This window comes from Octopus bimaculoides, chromosome 10, assembly GCF_046866305.1.
Source record: "Octopus bimaculoides isolate indiv1 chromosome 10, ASM4686630v1, whole genome shotgun sequence".
Lineage (NCBI taxonomy): Eukaryota > Metazoa > Mollusca > Cephalopoda > Octopoda > Octopodidae > Octopus > Octopus bimaculoides.
Window position 1 is genome coordinate 69,107,306 of NC_142937.1, and position 9,060 is coordinate 69,116,365.

Here is a 9,060-nt window from a genome sequence, read left to right on the forward strand (position 1 = left end):
TTAATTGACACTTGAATAATGAAAATGAAAAATGACCTTGGCAGGATTTGAACTTAGAATGTCAAGGACACAACAAAATGTTACTGTACATTTCATTTAGCCCTCTACAGATGTTGCCAGACATCCCCCAGAGACTGATATATTACTATGGAAAGCACAGATTGAAGAGGCAGTAAGAGTGCAGCAGAAACCAATATCAAGACTTCTAGTATTTGTAAATGTGAACTTAGTTTTGACTGAAAGTATAAACTGTAGTTTAATATGAGAGTTACTCTATGGAGATGATCTGATATTAACAACAAAGAGTGTAACTGAAATGAAAGAGGAGATAAACAGGTGGGAGGAATGTAGGGAACCTAACAGCATGAAGGTATTGCAAAAACAAACAAGATGAATAATGATAAAATGTAGTAAGGTGAAAAGAATAGGGAAATGGCAGTGTGTCGACTTGTTAAATGTAAAATGTCCACTAGTTAGAGTGGGTTCATAGAGAATGTTGTGGCATGTGAAAGTTATTAACCCTTTAGCATTCAGGTTACTTGGTCAAATGTAAGGCTTATTTTTTCACATTGTTTTGAATTAATCATGCATTATCTTGTAGTGTGGAGATGTTAACCCTTTAGCATTTAAACCAGTCACATCTGGCTCAAATATTCTATTTACTTTACGTTGCAACTGATCAGACCCAGCCTCTCACACCTACTCTACAGTGTTATTCTTAAACATAAACAATCACATCTTCAAAATCTTGAAGCTACAAGATACTGTATGATTATTTTTTAAACATGTGAATAAATAAGCATTACATTTGATAAATTAATCTGAATGTTAAAGGATTAAAGTTGTGATTGTTTATTTTTACAATGACATTATGGGGTAGATATGAGAGGCCAGATCTGGCCAGTTTGAGCATATTTTGGCCAGATATGGCTGGTTTGAATGCTGAAGGATTGATTTATGTTGCAGCTACATTTAAGTGTAAGGTGTGTATAGAAATAAACGAAAAGGTCTAAACCAAAACCAGTCCTATCACCATACACAGAGATTTCTCAAGGACAGTATTTAATCCTATTATTATTCATTTGTATACTTTGATTCCACCAAAAAATCTGTTCATTCAAACAACCAATCATTACAAATAAGGGAACCTCTACAGTCATGTGTCTTTCAAATAATAGTAGCCAAATCACTTTAGAATCACACTCTTCTTTGTTTGTGTTGTCTTCTTCATCTTCTTTCACCCCTCCTCCTCTCTCTTCAAGTGGCTGATGTGTCTCTGCCAATAACGAGATTATAGTTGAGTAGTCTTCATCATCTCCTTGGGTGTATAAGTCTCCAAAATATCATATTTAATATGGCCAGTTATTCAGCATGAAAGCAGTGGCTAGTAAAGCTGTCCTTGTATTGAGCAATAATTCTACAAATGGTCAGAAAATATCCATAAATTTCCTCATCTGTCATATGCTTATGTTGCATGAAGTTTTGAGCCCTCATAAGAAACATGATGTATATGCAATCATCAAGGCAGTCTTGAAGCTCCTTCAACAAAGTCCAGATTTTGGCTTCATAGAAAAGAATGCAGTAGAGAACATTCAAGTCACACTCCACTGTTTTCAAATGGCAATGAGAAATTCAATAACGTAACCCTAGATATGCAAAAAAAAAAAAAAATGTGATGGCTATAGTTGGAAGAGCTCTGGTCATAAGACTGCTAAATTTAGATCAACTTGGGGTTAAACAACAAAAATTTCTTCTGGACATCTCCCCTGTAGTGATGGCATGAAAGTATCTACAAGATGTAACAATCAGCTACATTCTTCCATTAAATAATGTTAAACTAACTTTGAAGATACATCAGAATTAAAACAAAATCGAAGCAAAAAATAGATAAGAACTGGAAAAAAAACTATACAAGACTTTTCTCAGGTTTAAAATGTGACATTGTTTTTATTATCTACATTCCAAAGATGGAGCTTTGAACATTTGTTAGAAACCAGTTCCTTCTTCAGAGGTAGAATTTATATGATTAAAATAGAAGAAACATACATTCATACAATGCCATTCTTTCAGTTTCTGTTAACCACATCTTCACCCAAGGTTTTGGTCAGCCCAAGGCTATAAAGCACAAGATACTTGCCTATGGTGTCACACAGTGGGACTGAATCTAAAACCATGTGGTTGGGAAGCAAACTTTTTAACCACACAATCATTCCTGTGCTTATGCAGTAAATACAAATATAGGATTTATAAAGAGATCCATGGAAAAAAAAAAGCTGAACATAACATTATTGGAACAAAAGATGTTTTAGAAAACAAGAGAAGAGATAAAAATAAAAATTGATCACACATAATTAACAAATATAAGACTTCCTCAGCTTAATATATTTCATACAAATGGAAAGAAAACATTAGGAAAAATCAAAAAGAAAAAAAGTCAATCAATAAATACACACACACACATATACATATATGTGCATACATATATATATATATATATATATATATATATATATATATACACACATATATACACACACACACACACACACACACACACACACACACACACACACACACACACAATGTAAAAATCGAACACACACAACTGATATAAACTATGTAATTCATGAATTTATAATAATAATAATAATAATAATAATAATAAAAATAAGAAGAAGAAGAAGAAGAACAACAACAACAACAATGACGTGGATGATGATGAAGATATGGTTCGTCATAATTTTACAGATTTCCCAATTTCTTGAGTATTAAAAAGAAAATAAACAAATGATAAGGCGAAAAAGAAGTGTGACTCCAAACAATTCCAAGTAAAACTAATTCGAAAAACCAGGGAGGATCTTTCACTATTAATAAAACTCAAAAAAATCAATATTCCTAAATATAGCTGAAAGAAAACTGAAAATGTTGCACAGCAAACATAAATAAATTGTGCATGTATTCATGTGTACATGTGATATCTGTGTGTGTGTATTTGTATGTGAGTAGTTATAGTGTTAAATCTATACTATGGTTATCATATAGCAGTCAGTATTAGAGCAGATATTAATCAGAGTGGATATTAGTAATCCTTGGTGAAAATATGGTGTAAAATATAAAGAAAATATAACCAGCTTTACAACACACTTAAACACCATAATAATAAGCAACGACACTACTTCCTCGTCTTTACTTAGATTCTCAAAATCACTTACCAGCCTCCATCACTCTCTTTCTCACTCTTTATCTCATACATTTTACTTTTCTTAGATATACATTGTTTTTTGAATCATCATCTTTGTTTAATGTCCATTTTTCTGTGTTTGCATGGGTTAGATGGAATTTGCTGAAAATATGCCTTTCTTGTTACTAACCCTCACCTTGTTTTCCATGCAAGGTAATATTTTACTATGGTCAAAGGTGACAAGCTGGCAGAATTGTTAGCATGCCAGGCAAATAAATGCATGGCAGAATTTTGTCCATCTTGGGGATCTGAGTTCAAATTCCACTGAGGCTGATTTTTGCCTTTTACCCTTTTGGAGGTCAATAAAATAAGTACCAATTGAGCACTGGGATTGATATAATCAACTGATCCCTTCCCCTGATCTTACTGGCGTTGTACCAAAATTTTAAAGCAATATTTTACTATGGTCAGACATGTTTTTCGTGGAAGGCTGGAAGTGAGGCTCATTTACGATCATCTCATGATGTGAAGACAAGGGTTCATGCACATGATCATCATCATCACTTAAGGTCCTCCTTTCACGCTCTGGTTTGACAGGAACTGGAAAATCGGAAAACTGCACCGAGTTCTACTCTCTGCTTTGACATGGTTTCTACAGTTGGATGCCCCTCCCAATATCAGCCACTTTACAGTGTGTATCAGGTATTTTTTACATGCCACCAACACTACTGAGGTCACCATGTAGCTTGCAAGTCTACACACCTGAAAAAGGGATTTTAAGGTATGAAGGAAGAAGTTGGGATAAAGCAGGTTCTTGTTGTAGAGGAGTTATGTGGCTGCTCACATTTAGGGAAATGTGTGTGAATGAATCGGTGGTAACTCCAAAGAGATAGATAGCAGTGATGAGATGTTCAGAAGAGGAGTAGTAGTAGGTGGAAATTTGTAAGAGTGTATGGGGGGGGAGATAGGGAAAGTGTGAGAGAGGGAGGTAGGTAGACAATCTCAGTAAATACTGGGAAGAGTTAGGGGTTAAAACGAGGGTTTGTATTAGTTGGAGACACCAGAGGGATGCTAGAAGTAAGGTAGTTATAATAATAGCATTGACAGGAGAAAAGAGACGGTATATTTGGGTAAGCGCCAGGAGTGAAACAGTGTGATAGACAGGCATAATGCGTGGGGAGAGATAATTCGATGGCCAAAATGGTGGTGGTGGTGGTGGGGAGGGATGAACATGGTTACTGTAACATACGGTTATAGAGAACAATATTAATGGATGAAGAGTAGCTAACAAGTGAGATGGTTCTGCATAACAAGAGAGAAAAATGGTATCAGTGAGATGAGGTAAGCATTAGAGTGGGGGAGATGTAGGGGATAATGTGAGGAAGGGGCTAATTGATTGAGGTACTCATATATACATATGTATATTCATATATACATATACATATGTATATATATAAATATATATATATATATATATATATATATATATATATATATAGGCGCAGGAGTGGCTGTGTGGTAAGTAGCTTGCTTACCAACCACATGGTCTGGGTTCAGTCCCACTGCGTGGCACTTTGGGCAAGTGTCTTCTACTATAGCCTCGGGCCGACCAAAGCCTTGTGAGTGGATTTGGTAGGCGGAAACTGAAAGAAGCCCGTCGTATATATGTATATATATATATATATGCATGTGTGTTTGTCCCCCCAACATTGCTTGACAACCAATGCTGGTGTGTTTATGTCCCCGTAACTTAGCAGTTCGGCAAAAGAGACCGATAGAATAAGTACTAGACTTCCAAAGAATAAGTCCTGGGGTCGATTTGCTCGACTAAAGGTGGTGCTCCAGCATGGCTGCAGTCAAATGACTGAAACAAGTAAAAGAATAAAAGAGTATATATATATATATATACACTCGCATATGTGTATGTACAAATGCACACACACACACTCACATATGTGTAATGTACTCTCAACACACATTTATACACATAGACAAAGATATTCTATATAAAATGCAATTTTTATCTGGGGCTTTTTTCTCATCAAATATATCTGACACACAACTGGGGCTGCAACATTCCCTTAATTTCTATCTCTAGAGCTTGGCTAAGACACATTCCATTCTCTGGTGTTACACTATCGATCAAATGTAGGTTAGGTCTCACCAGATAAAAATTAGTAAAACTAGAAATGGAATCAAATGAAAGGTATGATAACTACGCAAATTTCAAATGCCAACATCAGTTAAACATGAATTAAAAGCATATTTTTCACAGACACATTGTGCTAGATCTGTAGATGTGAGGAAATGAGGAAATTATACTGTGTGATGGCAATGGTTTTCTGCCGGGTGTTAGAAACATGTATGAATAATATTGCTGTAACCAATTGTTGATTCAGCTCAGTTTATATTACTCCCAAATGAAAAATAGAATGCTCAAATTAACTAAACTTATCTTATCAATGATCTTCTAAGATATTCTACTCAAGTATTTTCTTTAACAATTATATTTTTCTATCACCCATATATTTTATAAACTTAATAAAAGCTGACAAAATTATAAAAGAAAAAAACCTGTTTTTTTTTTTATTCTAATTAGAAAATGAAAAGAAATGTTTCCTAAAAAAGTGTCTTTGATGTAAGAAAAACATTAAAATGATTGTAATCTCAGATCTAAAAGAATGCAAATACTCCTCAAGGTAAATCATTTTCATTTTGTTGTTGCTGCTGTTCTTTCACTGAAAGTTAGTTTCTATGACATAGAGCCACTGTAGCTATGGTAATAGATGTGCATGAAATAGCAGTTGCTGTTGTTGTGTCTGTTGCAATAGTGGTGAGACCCATAGATGAGTCAGATGAGCATTCTATTACCAGTGATGTATACCTTCTTAATGAAAGTGTGGTTACACTGTTTCTATACCTGAATGAGAAGGACTATAATCAAAAAACACTTCAACAATATCTGTCCCATCACATTTTTGTTTTCAAACATTATGTCCTTTTAGAATGTGCAGCTATAGCTATGGGTTTAAGAACTTTACCTGCAACCATATGGCTTTGGGTTTAGTCCCACCACATAGCACCTTTGTGGGTTAGGATAGTGTTTTCTGCTATAGCTAACAAAACCTTGCAAGCAGTTTCAAAGATGGAAACTGAATGAAGCTTGTCATACATGTGTGTGTGAGTGTGTGCATGGTAGTGCTTGTATACATGTGTATGGGTGTGTACAGGTCTCTCTCTGCCGTTATATGTGATATTTATTGTAAACAAACATCACCATCATATAAGCAGTGTATTTATTTGCAGTGATCCCCGAAACCATGTCTAGATATTGGGTTGTTCATGTTCAAAGGTTTATGAAAGCTATTACTTTGCTTGCAAACAGGTGAGGATTGGAGACAGGAAAGGCATCCAACCATATAGAAAATCTGCCTCATTTAATTTTATTTGGCCACACAAGTATGAAAGAGTGGACATTAGACTTTACAATGATGAGAATGGTAACAATGATTATAAGTGTAATTTAACCCTTAGCATTTAAGCCACCCATATCCAGCCAAAATAATCTATTCTGTCTTCAAACCAGCCAGATCTGACCTCTCACACTTACCCAACAATATCCTATCAGAGGATCCTACCAACATTTTAGTTAGAAGGGTGATATAACTATGAGCATTAAAATAGTCTCCTCGTGTAAAAATGTTTCATGATTTGAAAATAGTCATTCTGAGAGCTTGTTCTACATTATTATCCTTTGTATGGTTGTTGAATCATGTAAGCCTTTGATAAATGTGGATTATTTGTATGAAATGAATGGAGTATTGTCCATATAGCAATGTCCTATTAAACTATCTCACCTATCAGTGGGATAATCTCAAGTGAAGACATTGCATTAAACTGTCAATGAAGAATTGTATTCTACTACATATGGAGTAGTATTCTCCATGTTTCAGGTCTTCCACTCTTTAAAGAGTCACAGTAACTGAACAAAAGACAAATCTCCCAGCTTGAAGAGTTTTTAGATTGTATGTTCAGTTACTGAACATGCTTCCTACTTGACTTGGAATAAGAACAACTTATAATAACAGAAGAAAAAAAAAATTTTCAGAACAAGCAGGAACAAAATGGATTTTGACAAATTATGTATCTGCAAATTGATAAAATAAGAGATTTTAGATCTGAATAAGTTTTCTCCTACCATGTTACTGCATGATACAAAACTAAAGAGAAACAAGTTTCATGATTATAACTCAACATGCAAGAGTTTAATTCACACATTTTTATTCACAGCTTGTTTTCTTTTACTTGTTTTAAAAATGAATTCTCTCTAAATTACATTTCATAGAAATGAGATTTGAACTTTTGAGGACAGCAGATAACTAGACTAATAAATATCATTCAACTGCTTTTAAAAATTTGTACCAAATTTGTACAAAATTAGTACTGACCGATAAGGATTTGAGCCTGTTGGTAATTGTTCCTTCATAAAGCAAATGAGAGACAACACAAAATAGTTTTAGTGTTTCTAGCCGAATAATTATCTTTATCTTTTATTTGTTTCAGTCATTGAACTGTGGCCATGCTGGGGCACAATCTTTAAGGATTTAGCCTAATAAATCAACCCCAGTGCTTTTCGTTTTGAATCAGATACTTATTCTGTCAGGTGTTTTTACTGAACATAACCAAACCGACACCAGTTGTCAAGCAGTGGGGAAACACACACACAAATACAATAGTTTTCTTTCAGTTTCCATCTACCAAATTCACTCACTAGGCTTTAGTTGGTTCGGAATTTTAGTAGGAAACACATGTCCAAGATGCCATGTAGTGGGACTGAACCTGAAACCATATGGTGGGAAGCAAACTTGTTAACAACAACTGTTTTTAGAAAATATTTTGTAAACTGATTGGTTGTCCTAGGTTGGATCTGAACTGCAAAATTCATAAGCAAAGAATTACTGACTTTCTTAAAAGTTACATCAATTTAATTGGTTGTTTTGTTTGTACAGAACAGCAAATGATTCTATTAAAGTAAAATAATAACTTTTGATGAAATTGATATAAAGCAGTGAGCTTAATCTAAAAAGCAATTGTGTCAAGAGAAATTTATTGTGAATATGATATATTGAAATTCAACATGGATGATGGTATCTCTGGAGACCTGTAGACTTGCAAGTGGAAACAATGAACCAGCAACAAATATGATAAAATAAATAGTGAAAACACTAACACACACTAAAGCACACACACACACTAGCACACACGAACACACATACACACACACATATATACTCTCAAGTCCATGTAGTTTCTTATATGCAGATAAACAAGCACTTAAATGGTTGGAACAGGACCAATACCATCTTGCTGAATCTTGGTTCTCTGATTATTTCCAAATGTACATTTGATATTACCACCATTGCTCCTATCCACCTCCCATCCTCAATATTATGCTACATCAGCCTCACTACAATAGACTAACGTTTCCAACCCACCTCCACCTTCTCAACAATGCACCACCAGTTTGATGTTCTGCACTGTTATAACAATTGGAATGAATTCTTTATTTCTTCAAATTTCAACATTATATGTCTTTCCTTTCTTTCTTTTTTTTTTTTTCATTCCATTCTAGTGAGATTTGAATAACAGACATTATTTTTTACAAATAGAATTGGTCTGATTTATCTATTTTCATTTGATTCAATTTAATTAGACTTAATTAAAATGAATTAAACAATTTATAAAGTAAATAGCCCCAAGAGATTAAAATTTTAAATTCTTGTTTTTGGTATCAGTAGATTAGTAGATATATAAGTTTACATTATTCTCAAGAATAAACTGTCAATATAGGTTAACATTTAGCTTGGTTACAATTGTAC